Source organism: Rattus norvegicus, chromosome 2 (genome assembly GCF_036323735.1).
Source record: "Rattus norvegicus strain BN/NHsdMcwi chromosome 2, GRCr8, whole genome shotgun sequence".
Taxonomy (NCBI): Eukaryota; Metazoa; Chordata; class Mammalia; order Rodentia; family Muridae; genus Rattus; species Rattus norvegicus.
Genome location: NC_086020.1, coordinates 75,974,253 through 75,993,298, shown reverse-complemented (window position 1 = coordinate 75,993,298; position 19,046 = coordinate 75,974,253). Strand labels below are relative to the sequence as shown.

The 19,046-nt window shown below is 38.1% G+C and overlaps 1 non-coding gene across 1 annotated transcript; it reads right to left on the bottom strand.

Moving 5' to 3' along the window:
• Positions 1-1,700: 1,700 nt before the first annotated feature.
• On the bottom strand, positions 1,701-1,864 carry Rnu1-24 (RNA, U1 small nuclear 24). The gene has a single exon (XR_005501716.1). It is a non-coding gene; the product is annotated as a U1 spliceosomal RNA (small nuclear RNA).
• Positions 1,865-19,046: the final 17,182 nt, after the last annotated feature.

Sequence of the window (19,046 nt, the reverse complement as noted above, 5' to 3'; positions counted from 1 at the left end):
ATAAATGATCTCTTCAATGTCCCAACTGGGGTATCTTAGGGACTCTTCAAATTCATGGATGTTTCTACTTAGTGATCATATTTTTTTATTATTCTAAAAGATATCATATGCACTCTACACAAAACTTTCTTGGTCTTCATAGTATTCATTTTTCTAGAATGACTATAGAGAGTACAGCACTCTGAGATTGTCCTGCCTTTATTTTTTTGACTTTTATAGGTCTATAGTTCTCTATTTTATTTTCTTCAACAGGATTTGGTATTGGATTAATCCAGACTACAAAGTAGGTGTTTAAAAGTGTTTCTTCCATTTCTGTTTTGTTGTATACTTTAAAAAACAGGAGCTGCATTTCTTCATTAAATATTTGATAAATTCTGCTCTCAATGTATGTTGGTCTGTGCCTTTGTCACTCACGTGGTGGGTGACAGGGTTAATATAGATATATTTAGAGCTTAGAGTAATTCTTTTATTCTTTTTGACCAGTTATGCATCTCCATAATGACTGCTACCAACAGAACAATAGTCAGAAAATAACGTCTAATAATATAAACATAAATATTTAGGAGATAGAATTGGGTAGGGCTGACTGTAGCCTGGGATATCTGTTAATATTCATCCAAATTACTCATAATAGTCTTTAATCTTCTGCTGAAATTTTCTGATTTTACTGAAAATTAAGTTTTTAAGGACTTACTGTGTTGAAATAATTGATCCAGTATGTGAACTTTATTGAATAATTATAATTTACTTGAAACCATTAATTTCCATTAATGAAAATTGATTTAGAATTCACTGTCTCTTTAGCACATACAATTAGATCCAATACAGGTCCCAAACTGACAGTGCTGCTGACAATGTCCCAGACAGAAGGACTCTGAATGGGTAATCAGGGGAATTGTTAATGAGTGAACAAAAGCCTAACCTCAGCTTTTCTCAGCATTTCACAAGTTGGGTTCTGTTCCCTAAGACTACAAATCTCATTGGAGGTTTTGTGCTTACCAGGAAAGTCACTCCCTCCCTCAGGCAAGGGCATTTGATTTCCAATTAACCCACATAGTCTGTATCCTTTCAAAACCCCACCATGAGGACTATCATCTAATATCTAATTGCTTTAAAGTCAGATTGCCATTTTCCAGCTTCTGGGGCAGCATGGCCTTTTTAGTCCAAAGTTTCTACCCAAAGAGTTATCAAATTCAGTGGTTTCACTGTATCCCCTACATACATTTGGGGCTGAAATCTGAAAGAGTCACAACTGGATGCCTAAAAGTTCAATCCCTCCCAACCAAGCAAACTGGTAGATCGACTATCCAGTGAGTAGATCATGGACTTATGCTGGCTTCTGCCAGTGGGAATATTTGACTCTAAATCTAGAGTCCATCTCTTCAGCTGCCTTATCTCTACCTATTCTATCCTTTCATCTCTCTTCATCTACTTTGGTAACTGTCTTCTGGACACTGCCTGCTCAGATTCTCACACTGGCTTGCTCAAATTGGTGGCTCAAATGAAGTTATTTCAATGATATTTCCAGGCATCTTCCTTATGCCCTACTGAGCACTGAATCACATAGACTAGGATACATCTTCATTGTGATCCTGATCATCCTGAAAAGTCACAGTACCTTGGGGACTTTCTTTGTAATGAGGCTGTGTACTGCAGCCCCCTTGTCCCCATACCCTCTTCCTTTTACTCTTTTTTTTTGCCATGGGAGAGCGCGAACGCAGTCCCCCACTACCACAAATTATGCAGTCCAGTTTCCCGCATTTGGGGAAATCGCAGGGGTCAGCACATCCGGAGTGCAATGGATAAGCCTTGCCCTGGGAAAATCACCTTCCTGATCATGGTATCTCCCCTGCCAGGTAAGTATCCTTTTACTCTTATCTACTGGAATTCCCTCTGTCAAGACTCCTATTTATGGATCTAAATACCCAGATAGAGAAGCAAAACTTTGTTCTAAGTTTCTCCCACATCTTCTGGGCTCTGCTCCTGGGAATGCTTTCCTGTCAACTTTCTTTCTCTTGCCTGCCTTCTTAAATTTTTTTCTTCCTTGTACCAACAAATATAATTAAACTCTGCTGCTTTATTCTTTAAGGTTTCCTGATGAGGCTTCAATACAAATTTGACAATCAGTCTCAATAGCCAGAAAATGTCATATTTGATTTCTAAATACTCTTAAGATTTTTACAACTGTTGCCATTGCAGAAGGAAATGGTCCAAGAAACCTTATCTCTAAGATTTCTTTTGTTTTCTCTTGGTGCCTCCCTCTAGAAACTGGGTTTGATACTACAGAGATTCAAATACCTTGAATTATGATTTATATTGGAAAAATGTCAAATGTTCTTTTACTCTACTATACATCTGGGTCTAATGATGGGATTTGGCTTCCCATATAAGTCAAAGAATGTTAAATAGTTTGTTCTAAAGACTCTGGCCTGGCCTGTCCTTCTGGCTCTGTGACAGGAAGGACAAGCCAGCACTTGAAACAACATCATGAACCTGAGAACAGCCAGTGTGTTAGAACTGAAGAAAAGGAGATAATTGAACATCATAGTCTAGCTTTAAAATAACCTTCTAAATTGCCTATCGTAAGATATCAGATCCAAAGAATCAAGTGCATTTACATGTAGAAATGGAGAATACAATTTTTTAAAATGTGGGTTGAAGTACCACATTTTTTAAATCCATTCCTCTATAAAGGGCACCTGGATTATTTCCTGCTTCTGGCAATTATAAATAAGGCTGCTATGAACATACCAGAACATGTGTCTTTGTTGTATATTGGAGGATCCTTTGGGTATAAGCCCAGGAGTGGTACAGCTGGGTCCTCAGGTAGTGGAATGTTCAATTTTCTGGGAAACCTCCAGACTGATTTCCAGACTGGTTGTACCAGTTTACAATCCTACCAACAATGGAGGAGTGTTTTTCTTTCGCCACATCCTTGCCAGCATCTGCTGTCACTTAAAATTTTTATCTTCGCCATTCTGACTGGTGTGAGGTGGAATCTCAGGGTTGTTTTGATTTGCATTTCCCTGATGACTAAGGATGTTGAACATTTCTTTAGGTACATTTTGCCTGTTTGATATTCATCAACTGAGACTTTTATTTAGCTCTATAACCCATTTTTAATAGGGTTGTTTTGCTCTCTAGAGACTAAATTCTCGAGTTCCTTATATATTTTGGATATTAGCCCTCTATCAGATGTACGGTTGGTAAAGATCTTTTCCCAATCTTTTGGTTGCCATTTTGATCTAATGACAATGTCCTTTGATTTACAGAAGCTTTGCAGTTTTATGAATTCAGTTTGCAAGAATTTTATTGAATATTTTTGTGTCAATATTCATAAGGTAAATTGGTCTGAAGTTCTCTTTCTTTGTTGGGTCTTTGTGTGGTTTCGGTATAAGAACAATTGTGGCTTGATAGAAGGAATTTGGTAGTGCTACATCTGGTTCTATTTTGTGGATTAGTTTGGATAGTATTGGTATGAGCTATTCTATGAAGATCTGATAGAATTTTGCACTAAACCCATCTGGTCCTGGGTTCTTTTTGTTCGGGAGACTTTTAATAACTGCTTCTATTTATTTAGGAGTTATGGGGTTGTTTAGATGGTTTATTTCTTCCTGATTTAACTTTGGTTCCTGATATCTGTCTAGAAAATTGTCCATTTCCTAAAGATTTTCCAGTTTTGTAGAATATTGGCTTTTGTACTAGGATCTGATGATTTTTAATTTCCTTAGATTCTGTTGTTTTCTCTCCCTTTTCATTTCTATTTTGTTAATTTGGATACACTCTCTGTGACCTCTGGTTAGTCTGGCTAAGGGTCTATCTATCTTGATTTTCTCAAAGAACCAGCTCCTGGTTTTGCTGATTTTTCCTATATTCCTTTTTGTTTCTACTTGGTTGATCTCAGCCCACAGTTTGATTATTTCCTCCCTTCTACTCCTCTTGTGTTTATTTATTTCTTTTTGTTCTAGAGCTTTTAGGTGTACTGTCAAGCAGTTGACATATGCTGTCTCCTGTTTCTTTCTGCAGGCACTCAGAGCTATGAGTTTTCCTCTTAGCACTGCTTTCATTGTGTTCCATAAGTTTGAGAATGTTGTATCTTCATTTTCATTAAATTCTAAGAAGTCTTTAATTTCTTTCTTATTTCTTTCTTGAGCAAGTTGTCATTGAGTAGAACACTGTTCAGCTTCCATGTATATGTGGGTTTTCTGTTGTTATTGCTGTTATTGAAGACCAGTCTTAGTTCATGGTGATGTGATAGGATGCATGGGATTACTTCTCTCTTCCTGTATCTGTTGAGGCCTGTTTTGTGACTGATTATATGGTCAATTTTGGAGAAGGTACCATGAGGTGCTGAGAAGAAGGTATATCCTCTTGTTTTATAAATGTTCTATAAATACCTGTTAAATCCATTTGGTTCATAACATCTGCTAGTTTCTCTATGTCACTGTTTAATTTCTGTTTCCATGATGTGTTCATTGATGAGAGTGGGTTGTTGAAATCCCCTATTACTATGTAAGGTGCAATGTGTGCTTTGAGCTTTAGGAAGGTTTCTTTTATGAATTAGGTGCCCTTGCATTTGGAGCATAGATATTTAGGATTGAGAGTTCATCTTGGTGAATTTTTCCTTTGATGAATATGGCGTGTCCTTCATTACATTTTTTAATGACTTTTGGTTGAAAGTCAATTTTATATAATATTAGAATGGCAACTCCAGCTTGTTTTTTTGGGCCATTTGCTTGGAAAGTTGTTTCCCAGCCATTTACTCTGAGGTAGTGTCTTTCTTTGTCTCTGAGATATGTTCCCTGCATATGGCAAAATTCTGCGTCCTCTTTCTGTATCCAGTCTCTTAGTCTATGTCTTTTTATTTGGGAATTGAGTCCGTTGATGTTGAGAGATATTAAGCAATAGTGATTGCCGCTTCCTGTTATTTTTGTTGTTAGAGGTGGAATTACATTAGTGAGTCTCTCTTTTGAAAGCAATGTCAAATATGTTATGAATAAAGTATTTGTGCAATCCCTGCCTTAAAAGGCAAGAAATGACAAAGCTCAGCAAGCTTAGTCTACAAATTTGTTTCTATACATCACCCTGAACTTGTTTCTAAGAGGGTTCAGACAGCTTCTAGAATATCTGCAAGAAGGAAGCAGAAGAAATATTCAGCTTAAATCAACCAGGAATGAAATTTAAGGCCAGATACAAATGATAGTAGACTTTATTCCAAAGAGAAATTGAAGAAGAATCTTGTCTCCTTCTGTAGTCAACATTGCTTATTGAGGGCCCACTAGTAAATAGTAAATAGACATATCAATTTTATATGTTACAGAATCTGAATGTTCTGGAAACTTGACAAAACTCTTTTTACTATTCCTTAGGCATATAGTGCCTCCTGACACTCTGTTCAACATGAAGAGACTTCTGACATTTGTATAAAAAGTCTTTGTTAGGTGGGACACAATAGATATTGTTGAGGTTGCGGCAGGCCTCGCAACACTACTGCTAATGTTGTGGGGTCAACACTCTAGACACCAGTGGAGGTTTGGATAAGTCAACAACGCCTGCAAAAAATGTGTTGTTGGCCCACAGTTCTTCATGCCTTCTTCCAATTGATATCATACTCAGGAGTAACAGTAATGTGTCAGATGACTCTTATAGCCTCACCAACACACTCCCACTTTTGCTGAATAACTCAGCTCACAGACAAATAATGTCAAATATGTCCACACTAAAGATGTCACCCAGTATAGTAGACAGGAAAAGAAATCACAGAAGAGATAATTTCCCCCCTGTTGCTTCTATAAAGGATAATATACCAAATGCTGTTGAATACCATTATAAATGTTAACAACAGTCATGGATGGACAAAATTGTACGAAGTCTGAAGTTATGGACATCTGACAGTACTGTAATTGCTGCTCCACATTATTGCTTTGATGAATACCAATATCTATCAACTTGATCACAGCTCCAGAATGTAGCCAACAGTACATGGATATGGTCAAGAATATGTCCCAAGAAATACCATTAATATATTTGATGTGTGGCCCATATATTATTATGTAGTCAATAGAAATATAATGACATATTGGTGCTACCAAAAAAGAAAAGGAAAAGTCATTTTTGACTAGCCTCTGCTTGATCATGTGTATGGAACAGTGAAAGAATTGCCCATTGTTAGTTAAAGGAAAGGGCTTTCTTCAGAACAACAGAGAACACTTAGCACACTCGTGATAGTTCTTAAGTCTATGAAAAAATCTGCTGAGATTAACACTACAGTAACACATGTCATTGTTCCTGGAGATGAAGTTCAACATAGTTTAAAATGTATGTTTGGGACACTCAATGGATTCTGGATCATAAAGTTTGATGGTCTACACAGAAAGTGGGAAATGGAAAAAAGTGGATGAAGTTTCTAGAGATCTACAGAGAGCAGGATGAACAGAGAGCAGCTGTTGCTAAAGCTCTTTGCCAGATCCCACTGCTTTTTTGGAGGAAACTTCAAATATCTTCAAGAGGACAACATCCTTAAATTCATTGCTACAGCACTGGTGATGACTTCAGTAGAAATCCTAAGCCAAACCATGGTATAATGCAGATCATTAACACAATTGAGTACCATGGCAAATCTGATTGTGATCATCACTTTTGTATGAAATACATCATCTAGGAAAACCTGTTTCATTGTTGTTCAGAAAGGGTTAAGTAGGGAAAATTCTTAATGGCTCCTTCCACCTGGTTTATCAGCTGTGTAATGGCCTTTAAATTGCTTTCTCTTCACAGTTCAATATCACACCAGGTGAACACTTTAAGTTAAACATGAATAGTTCCCAAGAACCCAGTCATTGTGATATGGTTGTTCATTCACATTTATGAAAGTGTAGAGCCATTCACAATATTTTTATTTGAATGGCAAAATAAAACAATTGATGCTTGATTAGGAATTCATTTAGATGCCGACTCTGCTTTTAAGGTATTTTTGTTCTCCTTAGGGTGCAACTATAACTCAGTGGTAGAGTCTTCATGAACCATGCATGAGGCATGAGGCTCCACACTGGAAACTGCAAAGATATTTTCATTTTACAAGTGGCCTGCGGCTTTTGATTGATCATGCCTTTCAGTTTTATCAGCATCTATCAAACTTTAATAAGTAAAATGGCATCAGAATGACTTGTTAAATCTGGAAGTGGTCTGTCATTAATTTTGCATCCTTTAATAAACACAATATCATTCTATGATTTATTCTGCCTTTGTTAATGATAATAGAGCATCTATCAAAGTGAGACATAGTAGATGAGAGATCTATCTGCATTATCTTTTTCTTATAATCTGTTTTAGTGTGTTATATTTTTAGCCTTCATTCACGTTTATTCAATTAAAATCTTATGTATACAATATGGAATCATGATTTAAATCACTGGATGCTAGTGGCAAATTATCAGAAATAGACTGATGGTTGTTCTTGCATTGGGTACCATTCCTATGGTCTATTATGTATCCATGTACACCTCTGATTTCTGTAACTTATTATAATCTCGCAATTTCTTAGAAGGTTTACTAGTTTAAAAATGTCCAATGCTAGTTTGTTAGATTAGAAGCAATCTCTTTGAGGTGAATCTTTCCAGAAATTACAAAAGTAAGTCAGTAAGAATTTAAAACCATTCCCTTTTCTCTTTGTTCTTTCCCTCTTTAAGTCCTTTGTATTTGTGACCCTTGGTTAGGAATTCAGAACCTTGTGTATGCCAGGCAATCCAGATCTACATTCCTCAGCCCAATTTTGATCTTTCTCTTTTCCCTGTATGTGTATCTCTGTGTGTTTGTGTGTATATGGGGTGTTGCTTATACATGCCAGACTACTGGGATACACTCCAAACCCTTTATATATTTTGACACTGTCATGTTTGGTTAGTCAGGTTGGGTTTGTACTCACTGAGTTTTAATTATTTTACAAAGATTTTAAATTTGAATGATAGCAAAAGCTGAAGATTGCTCAATTAATAATAACTTTTACCATATGCCTACACAAAGGCTATAGAATTAAATAGAGGTACTGGTGAAACAAACTTCTTCTTGATATGGAAGCAGGCAAGGCTGGGAAGTAGGAAGGTCAGTACCTGAGAATGTCCACCCTGGCAGCTTACCCTTGTTCTCATTGTGAATAGACAGAATGTATACTTTTCAAATGGTTTTTGAAGAAGGGGATTCTTGGATAAATCTCCCTAGAAATAAATATGTTTAGAGCATTGTACTTTGCAGGAGGAGGTGCTGAGAGAAACTCCAGTTTTGTTGTCAGGAGCAGACCAGAGTAGCCTGACAATTACGGTGTAGAACTACCCCAACTCACAATTCCAGGCGACTGTGACACAACTCACTGCAAGATCTACTTAGTAAGAAAATCTGGGGGTTGGGGATTTAGCTCAGTGGTAGAGCGCTTGCCTAGGAAGCGCAAGACCCTGGGTTCGGTCCCCAGCTCCGGAAAAAAAAAAAAAAAAAAGAAAATCTGAACCTCTGGTGATCATTTGAAAATGTGCTTTGCATTTTTCTACATGCTGACCTCCATTTGAAACAGCACTATTTGTTAAAAATGCTATCTTTTTTTCATTAGATAGTTTTAGCTCTTTTATCAAACATCAAGTTACCATAGGTGTGTGGATTCATTTCTGGCATTCAATTCTGTTCCACTGATCTATCTGCCTGTCCACCAATAGAAGAAAACTAATAGAAGAAAAAGTGGGGAAGAGTTTCGAACACATAGGCACTAGGAAAAATTTCCTGAAAGAAACACCAATGGCTTATGCTCTAAGATCCAGAGTCGACAAATGGGACCTCATAAAACTGCAAAGCTTCTGTAAGGCAAAAGACACTGTCATTAGAACAAAACAGCGACCAACAGATTGGGAAACGATCTTTACCAATCCTACATCTGATAGAGAGTTAATATCCAAAATATACAAAGAACTCAAGAAGTTAGACTCCAGAGAACAAAATAACCCTATTAAAATGGGGTACAGAATTAAATAAAACATTCTCAGCTGAGAATTATTGAATGGCCAAAAGCACCTAAGGAAATGTTCAACATCCTTAATAATCAGGGAAATGCAAATCAAAACAACCCTGAGATGCCACCCCACACTAGTCAGAATGGCTAAGATAAAAATCTCACGTGACAACAGATGCTGGCAAGGATGTGGAGAAAGAGAACACTCCTCCATTGTTGGTGGGATTGCAAACTGGTACAACCATTCTGGAAATCAGTCTTGAGGTTCCTCAGAAAATTCGACATTCCACTACCTGAGGACCCAGCTACACCTCTCCTGGGCATATACCTAAAAAGATGCTCCAACATACATCAAAGATACATGCTCCACAATGTTCATAGCAGCCCTATTTATAATTGCCAGAAGCTAGAAAGAACCCAGATGCCCTTCAACAGAGAAATGGATTCCAAAATTTGGTACATCTGCACAATGGATTACTACTCAGCTATCAAAAACAATGACTTCATGAAATTCATGGGAAATGGAATGGGCTAGAAAATATCATCCTGAGTGAGGTAACCCAGTCACAGTAGAACACACTTGGTATTCACTCATTGATAAGTGGATATTGGCCCAAAAGCTTGAATTACCCAAGATGCAATCCACAGACCACAGGAAGCTCAAGAAGAAGGATGACCAAAATGCAGATGCTCCCACTCCTTCTTAAAAGGGGGAAAATATCCATAAGTGGGGATATAGGAGCAAACTTTAGAGCAGCGACTGAAGGAATGGCCATTCACAGCCTGCCCCACATGTATAGTCACCAAACTAGATAAGATTGATGAAGCTAAAAAATGCATGCAGAAAAGGACTGGATATAGATCTCTCCTGAGAGACACATCCAGAGCATGTTTAATATAGAGGTCAATGCTAGCAGCAAACCACTCAGCTGAGAACAGGACCCCCTTGGGGGGATTTAGAGGAAGAATTGAATGAGTTGAAGGGTCTTGCAACCCCATAAGAACAGCAATGCCAACAAATCAGAGCTTCCAGGGACTAAACCACTACAGAAAGACTATACATGGACTGACCCAGGGCTCCAACTGCATATGTACCAGAGAAGAGACTTGTTGGGGCACCAGTGGAAGGGGAAGCCCTTGGTCCTGCCAATGTTGGATCCCCAGTGCAGGGGAATATGGGGGACAGTAAGGGGGATGTATGGCGGGAATACCTGTTTGGGGGAGGGGGAGGGGATGGGGAAATAACAGGAAACCGGGAATGGGAATAACATTTGAAATGTATGTGAAGAAATATATCTAATTAAAAAAAAAGAAAAGAAAATGTACTTTGTGTAAATTATCCAGAGACCTACTACTTTTCCATGTGAAAAAAGTATGTAATGTGAACAAAATAATATTTTCTTGCCATTTCCTCTCCAGGGTCCTGAAAGTCCGCAAATTTTATGTGTGCTTGACTCCCATTTCCCTCTGAATTTGGGGTTGTTGCATGTGTGTGAGTTTGGGGTGGGGATAATACCTGTATTACACCATTTAAGATCTGGAGATTTGGATTACCGTTTTAATTTGGTTTTGTTGTGTCAATTCCAAGTCCTGTCACCCTAGGTGTCAGACAGGTTTGTGTCTGTTCCTTAGTGCAAATTCATATTACTAAGAACCCTTTTCTGGTTTCCTTCTAGGCTCTACCAGTGTACAGACAAACATAGGCATGATTCCTATATTCCTCCTCTAATAACTTACTCAAAGCCCCCTATACACTGAGGGAGAGCTCTGCACTCTCCTTCAAGTCACATGCAAGGAACAACATGGCCTGGCTCTCATAGTCACAACTAGCATCTTTCTGGAAATTCCGGTGACTGCTACAGGTTTGGCCTTGATGGACTGAGTCACAGCCTTTATCTGTCTTAGCAAATTTCCACCCAGCTGTAAGATATCACCTGGGATTCAACCTCAGTCCTGAAACTACTTGACAACCAGCTCACCTCTCTGTTCTTCGTGTCTTACAAAACACCAATCCGTGGCCTTGCTAAGCCTAGTTTAAGCACTCTTTGCTCATACTAACATGGACATAACTCTTAATTATCTGCAATAGACTACAAATGTTGAAGGAATATAATACCAGGATTCTGGGAAGTTCCCCTGCTATCTAAATGGACTCTCCTCTATATTTTTCAAATGCGATTGAGTACAATCAACTGAATTAAAAGTCAGTTTCTTGTATGCTAAATGAACTCTGAAGTTTCTTCTTTTGGAAGCTGGAATTCAAAGAAATGTGTCTAGAAATTCTGTTCAAAACTTTGAATTTGAATTATATAAAATAAATGTTGTTTCTGTCACATGGCTTAAGCTCTCAAGGTAAGCTCATGTAATTAATTGTTCATACTAATAAAATACCAAAGAAAAAGTATTTAACTGTGGTGTCAAATTTTACTCTTTAAAAATAACCAAGAAAGCAATAGTCATCCAAATGATGGACTTAGTTTTATGTGAATTTACTGGTCAAATATCTTACAAGATATTTTCATCATTTTAATTTTCAACCTGGTTATCTGAGCTTCCATGGATGAGCAAATTTTTGCCTTCCAGCTAATTTTTTTATAAAATAACCAATAATTAATTTATATGGTCTGTTATAAGGTGATAAGAAGGGAGAAGAGTGAAATGTATTGAGTGGAATCAGAGGAAAAACAGTCGAGAATTAGTATGAGTGAAAACATTTGTAGAGGGATAATGGTGGGACTTCGAGATAAAACTGATGCTTGAGAAATGGCTTGACAGACTTAATTAACTAAGCTTCATTTGGGCAAGTTGTGTTTCGGCAAGAGCAATCAACTGAAGCATCCGCCTAGTGTTTAAGGGGAGAAGGAAGTATTGGCAGGGTGGAATGAGCAGGAATATTTGGGATTAATTTTCTGACAAATAGGAAGGCTATTGGTTTGGAGTTAGAGGATGCTGAGGTAGGAATGAAATAATCCTCAATGTTACATCTGATATCAGATGTCTAGAAGCTAGAATTGTGAGAAATATACTTCTATGGTTGATAAATTAACCACTCTCAGGTATTTAGATGGAGCAGCACTAAAAGAGAAAAGATTATTCAACCACCAATTTCATTGTTCATTGTACAACATTTATAGTCTATGTACTTTAGCATTAACATATTAACAAAAAATTTATTTAAGTTTCAAAAGGATCTATGGAGAGAAAGCATTTTTATTTCAAGACAAAAGGAAGATTGTAAATAAAGCTTCAAAATTGAATGAAATAAAATCACATAAAAACGATGCTTATAAAATGTGAGAAAAATATTTTTGTGTACATTTTTGAAAATTTAAATCTCTCTAAGAGTATTTTTTGATTCAGGATTTATGAATATTTAAATATATTATCTCATTGTCTTTTATCTACCCTCCATGAGATTGATACAGAGAAAATTAATACTAATAGCATCATGGAAAGTCAATAAAGGTGATTATTATATTAACATAATTTATGGGAAAATGTCTCAAAACCGAGATAACTCACAGAGGTAAATTAATTATGAAACAAAAATATGAGTCTACACTTTTCTTGATGAATCAACACATCACACCAAGTGAAGAAGCTCCTTCACTGTGTTTCACAAGCTTAAATATGTTGTATATTAATTTTCATTCAGGTCTAAGTTTAATATATGTCTTAACGTGCAGTAGTGTTATGCTTGGGGCCCAGATGTTAAAAATTAAAATGTCATCTCGATGGATTTTTTTCTTTGATCAATATGTAGTGTCCTTCTCTCTCTCTTGTAATGAATTTGAAGCTTACTTTGTCAGACATGCTAATGGTGACACCAACTTATTTCTTAGCTCCATTTGCTAGGAATATCTCTGTCTCATCCTTTAACCTGAGTATGTGTGTCCTTTATGCTAAGGGGTATTTCTTGGATGCAGGAAATAGATGCATCCTGTTTGATTTTTATTTAATCTCTTAGTCTGTGCATTTTGTACGTTTCAATTTATATTATGAAATATCAATGAAAAGTTATTGTTGATTTATATCATTTTGTTTATGTATATGTGTGTGACTGCTTCCCTTGTTTTGATTCTGTTCATTTATGATTATTCCCTGTGTTATTTTGAATCTTGTTAAACATTTTCAGGTTGCAATTTACCGTGCAGCACATTCTATCGGCTGGTTTTGCAAACAGATACTGCTTAAATTCGGTTTTACTGTGGAACGTCTTGTTTTCACCATCTGTGGTGATTGTAAATTTGCTAGGTATAGTCATTTGGGCTGGTGTTCGTGGTCACATATAATCTGTAGCCCTTCTGTCCAGGTTTTCTGGCTTTTAGAATCTGCATTGAGAAGCCATGTTTAATTCTAATAAGTATGCGTCCCTGTGTTTGCTTTCCTTTTTCTCTCACAACATTTAATATTCTTTGTTTTGTGTATTTAGTCTTTTGATTATTATATGCCAAAGGAGTTTTCTTTTCTGGTATTCTATATGGTTCTTATATTTTCATAGGCATCTTTTTCTTTTGGGTAGATAAATTTTCTACTATGATTTTGTTGAAATTATGATCTGTGACATTGCTCTGGATTTTTTTCCTTCCTTATTTCCTATTATTCCTGGATTGGGTCGTTTTATGATGTTTCAGATTCCTTGAGTGTTTTGTACCAGTTTTGTTTGTTTGTTTATTCAGATTTAATATCTTCTTTGACATGATATTTGCTTTTTCTGTCCCATCTTAATGATTGAGATTCTCTTTTTGATTTTTTTTAATTCTATATCTACTTTACTCTCTTAAGTGGTTTTATTCTTTTTCCTTCCACTGTTAGTGTTTTTATAAATTTCTTTAAGAGATTTATTCATTTCCTCTGTAAAGACATCTAGCTTATTTATTAAGGTCCTTTATTATTGTTTAAAATTTGTGGAAATATGATTCGGGGCCTGGTTTGGGACACTTCCGATGGAGACTAATAGTCCTGGCTCTTTTTGATTTGGTTGGTTTATGTTGGTTTCTAGATTTTCTGGGATTGAAAATATTGTAATTTTGGTGCTAAAATTTGGTCTTCCCTTTGTTGTGTGGATGCTTTGTTCCCTAGTTTCTGTTTCCTCTCTGGTTCTTAGGAGAGTGTGGTGGCCTCATGTTGCTTGCAGGAAAACCTTTCTGGGTTCTTGATAAGTGTGGCCCCTGATTCCCAGATGCTCAAATATAATAGTTAATGCATATTGCGAGTGTTATTGTAAAGTGTAAATATCTATCCCTCATTATATTTTGTGAGTTTGAGCAGCTGATTGAATAGTCTGGAAACAGTCAATGATTTTATTCTGTATTTCAACAATTCACTTATGAAATGAGGATTATAGAAAAATTGCTACCACTGAACAGTGAAAAGCAAAACCAAGAGGTAACTTCTTCCTGCTCTTCCACCTCTTGACCCTCCCCCACATCTCTCCACAGTCTCCATCCCAGACCCCATTTAGAGGGTGACAGATGAAGAGAGAGCAAAGCACTATGATAAGGACAGAGAACTAAGTGTTGTGGGAGGGAGAAGGGGTGCTGGGATGGCTGGGGGGTTTTAAGGATTTCCCAGAAAAACAGGATCCTGGGATGTGCTTGCTCAGCGGCAACCCCTCCCCCCAAAAAAAAACAAACAAACAAAAAACAAAAAAACCTCAATGCAACTGTTAGACTTCTTAAAAAACAAAGGGGGAAAAAGGGGAAAACCCTATACCACCCTTCTCTCTGGCCTCTTGGTACTACATCCCCCACCCTCCAAAAGAAACAAGGGAGGTTAAAGAAAAATAAGAAAAAGAAGCCAGTTGACGAAAGGCTTCAGGGAGAGGCCCACTTCTCTGAGTCCTTCGAACCTTCCATGGAACCTCATTCAGGGCTCGGTCTCATCTCTCACTTCTAGGGGTTCTCTGATGGCTCAACCTCCCGTGCTCTGTCCTCCTCGGATAGCTTTCTTTTATTTAAACAAAAAGTCCAAAGTACATTTCTGTTGAATGTAAGGGCCTGGGGCTGAAAAAGATCTGCCCAGGCAGGAGCGGGTCGGCAGCTCCAGCCCATCCCTCCCAAGTTTGGGGCCTCAGGATGGCATGCACTGCAGCAGGACAGGGCCCTCCTCCTCGTCCGATGTGTCTGAGGAGCTGGGAGACTCATCAGAGTCCACATCTGTGGTCCCAACCCCAGGTTCTTGCCAGCTCGGATGATGGCCTTTCTGTCTCAGGAACCATAGCATGTGACTATCAAACAGGTCAGTGTGATGCAAGCTGTCCTCATCCCGCTCTCTTTTGTTCTTCTTGATCACATCCTTTAACCCTGTTAGCTCAGTGGAGGCTTCTGCTGTCTGTGCCCAGATCTTCACACCATGGTCTAGGTCACTGGGTGTCCCTATCACTGTTAGAGGCCTAATTTTATATCTATAAATATATTAAAAAGCAAGTTAAACTTGGATGTATCAAGTTAAAATTATTGTCAGAAGTTTAAATACCTATATATTCTCTATGAACACAATGCAATAAAGGGGCTCGAAGACGAATGAGCGAGAGTGATGCTGTAGCGGTGAGGTGGGCCAGCCGATCGACCACTCATGGTTGCTGGCAGAGCCTAGGGCTTCCCTGGAGCTTTTACAACGCTTAAGGATGGGAGGATATTCAGCTGTGCCCTTCTTGGCCTCAGTGCTGAGCTTTACAAAAACAAATTCAACTTTGCCTCAGGTCTCCTAATTTTTTTAAGTCTTGTGGGGGCTCCCGAGATTGCTCCACTCATCAGAGACTGGCCTGTCCTTAAAACATGACTGAAGCTTGACTTCAGGAAGGGGCATCACTGCTACAGACTGTCTCCTGGTTCTGTAGATGACAGAAAGCACATTCGCCCCTCTCTTTAGCTGCTTGATTCTTTAAGCATTCAACTCCACACCAGCTCCCTTCCTAATGGAAGGATGAAGGGAGAACTTCCTGAGAATCAAGGGATAAGCCAGTAATTGAAGGATTTATTCTGGTGACTGGGGCTTTGACACCTGTCTTCAGCATTGGCCACTGAGTATGAAAGTCCCTGTGGAACTCTTACCCTAAATGCTTGCGCTACTCTTCCTATACCCATGGTGTTCACAAGATCCAGTCAGGAATCCTGCATCATGGGATGGCTGGATTTGACCTCACTGGGCCAGGAGGAAGGGGGAGAGAGTGGAGGGTGATACCCTACACACTTTCCTCCTGACCCCATCCAGCAGCACAGACCAGATGCCAGCTGCTGGTCTTCCTTCGTGAGAGGGGAGTGTGTGGTAACTGAGTAGTCTTATGTCCTCACTGCTAAGGGAGGATGAGGTGGGCTTAAAGCCATGCACTCTGGAACTTGTTGTACTTTTTCTCAGTAAAGCTTTTCCCTTGACCCCCCCCCCAAAAGAGTTATAGAATGTTAATAAGAACATCATTGTTTCCAGGCTGTGATCTCTGTAAAGCTTATTTTAATGTCTCAGATGCTGTGTGTGATTCCTAACCTGTAGAGACACGGTGGTTGTCCAATTAACCCCACTGCTGCAGCATTTCTGGTTGTGACGTTACAAATGCTCTTTTCTGTCATGGGCTTTTCTTTCATATTGTGATTGGTTGAAATTGATTCTGGATTAGATATTTATCATGTAAAGTATTCAATACCAACAGAACGAGATAGCTATTCCGTTCCTAGTGCTTAGTTGAAGAGTGCTGCCTCTCAGAGAATAAAAGAATGACTAGTGACCTGTCACAGACTAGAATTCATCCTGCAGAGTTTGCAAATGAAGCAGAAGATGTGACAATCTGCTTCATCAGCAAGCTAACAACCACTTGCTATTATTACCGGAGTTCATATTTCAGTGGAAATTACACCACAAATAGCATTAAATTCAACAGACTAGACATAGAAGGTCCACGTCTACACATTCTATTTCATTGTTTTATTTGTATTTGGGCAGATTAAAATGGAAATGACATGAGGCAAAGAAATCGGGATGAATTCCAGTTTCAGAGACTCGGCCATTCATGCTGACAGTCTCTTTCCCTGACCCTCCCCTTTCTTTCAGTGGTAGCCCACCAGCGTTTAAACATAACACACAGACATGTGCAGAATCATTCTCGCTAGACTGCAAGACTGCTTCAGGTCTGGCAAAGGTTATCTAACAAATAAAGGCACTAACAAATAAAATTTTTAAAAAGTGCATCTTCACAGAAAATAAATTCTACCTCTGAATTTTTCTGTCTACCTTAAAATGAAAATTTAAACCATAAAGTTTAAATACCTGAATAAAGAGAGACTTGAAGATCCTCCATTGGATGGGAAATTTTGTTAACTTAATTTTAAAAATACTTCCTTAATTAATTGTTGTGTATCTTATTACATTCTGGAAAATATAAATGTGGCTAAAGTGAAATATAGAGGGCAAATTGTTAATTTGCTCACAAATGACTTAAAGAATATAAGAATAATTCTATTTAGTTTAGGAAGTCCAAATCCGTTGCGTTAAAAATAAAAAAATACTGCCTTAATGTTTTTTGCGCTCACATTGGAGCTAGTTCCAGCTCTAACCGGCCGTTGGGTTTTTTTTTCTTTTTTGTCTTTTTTAATTGAATATTTTTTTAAGTTTTTTTATTAGAATATTTCTTTACTTACATTTCAAATAGTATTGCTTTTCCTGGTTTCCTGTCCATAAGCCCACATCCCCTCCCCCTCCCCTATACGGGAGTTGGGTGTTCCCCAATCCACCTCCCTTAACCCCCCCTGACATTCCCCTGCACTTGGGGTCCAACCTTGGCAGGACCAAGGGCTTTCCCTTCCACTGGTGCCCAACAAGGCTATTCTCTGCTACACATGCAGTTGGAGCCCTGGGTCTGTCCATGTATAGTCTTTTGGTAGTGGTTTAGTTCCTGGAAGCTCAGGTTGGTTGACACTGTTGTTCTTCTGGGGTTGCAAGCCCCTTCAGCTCTTTCAATCCTTCCTCTATTTCCCCCAAAGGAGGTCCTGTTCTCAGTTCAGTGATTTGCTGCTAACATTGACCTCTGTATTAAACATGCTCTGGATGTGTCTCTCAGGAGAGATCTATGTCCGGTCCCTTTCAGCATGCACTTTTTAGCTTAATCAATCTTATCTAATTGTGGTGGCTGTATATATAAGGGCCACATGTGGGGCAGGCTCTGAATAATCGTTTCTTCAGTCGCTGCTCTAAACTCAGCTTCCATATCCCCTCCTATGGTTCTTTTTGTTCCCCTTTCAAGAAGGAGTGGGATCATCCGCATTTTGGTCACTGTTCTTCTTGAGCTTCCTGTGGTCTTTGGATTAATTTTAAGATTTATAAAAAATATTAAAATTTGAAGATATTCCTGAAAATAAACACATTAACATTGTTCATTTGAATGAAATATTAATCATGAGGAAACAAATTTTAAATTGTCACTAGGTTTATATTTTGGATGCTTTCGTGTATTAATCCTATATACCTTGTTTATGGCCAATAATGGTTTCCATTGGTGTAATTGTAGCAAAATTACAAACATACCAAATTTTCTAGGGTTTTTTTTTTTGGTTTCTGTGTTAAAATACTAGACAAAATGTATATTGCTGTTGCTGCTATGAAACGTTCTTGATAAACATCTCTCATGCATGGTTCTTGCTAGGACTACTCTTGAGTGCAAAGAAACTCGTGTACTAGAGTCTACTTCCCATTCCCCTGGCTCATGGTAAAATATGCACATAGGTACCTATGAACACACGTACTCCAGCACAATCACACACGTTCCTAGTTCCACTGTAGAAATCTATTTCTCTTTCTTCATTCCATTGTATAGCATGAATGTGTTGTTGAGTCTGGGGGAGGGTTGCAGCTGTTTTCTCATTGGAGCACATGGATTGAGTTCTTATATAATGTCTTCCTTTCTACTCACCCCCAATCATGCCAGTCTGTAGGCTTTGCAGATTACAGGAGAATACATTTTGTAGAAACTTGTAAAATACATAGGAAGACACGTAATTTGAAAGTATGTCCAACAAATAAGTACCGTGCTCCCATGGTAATAAAATTAGAATAATTTCCTCATTGA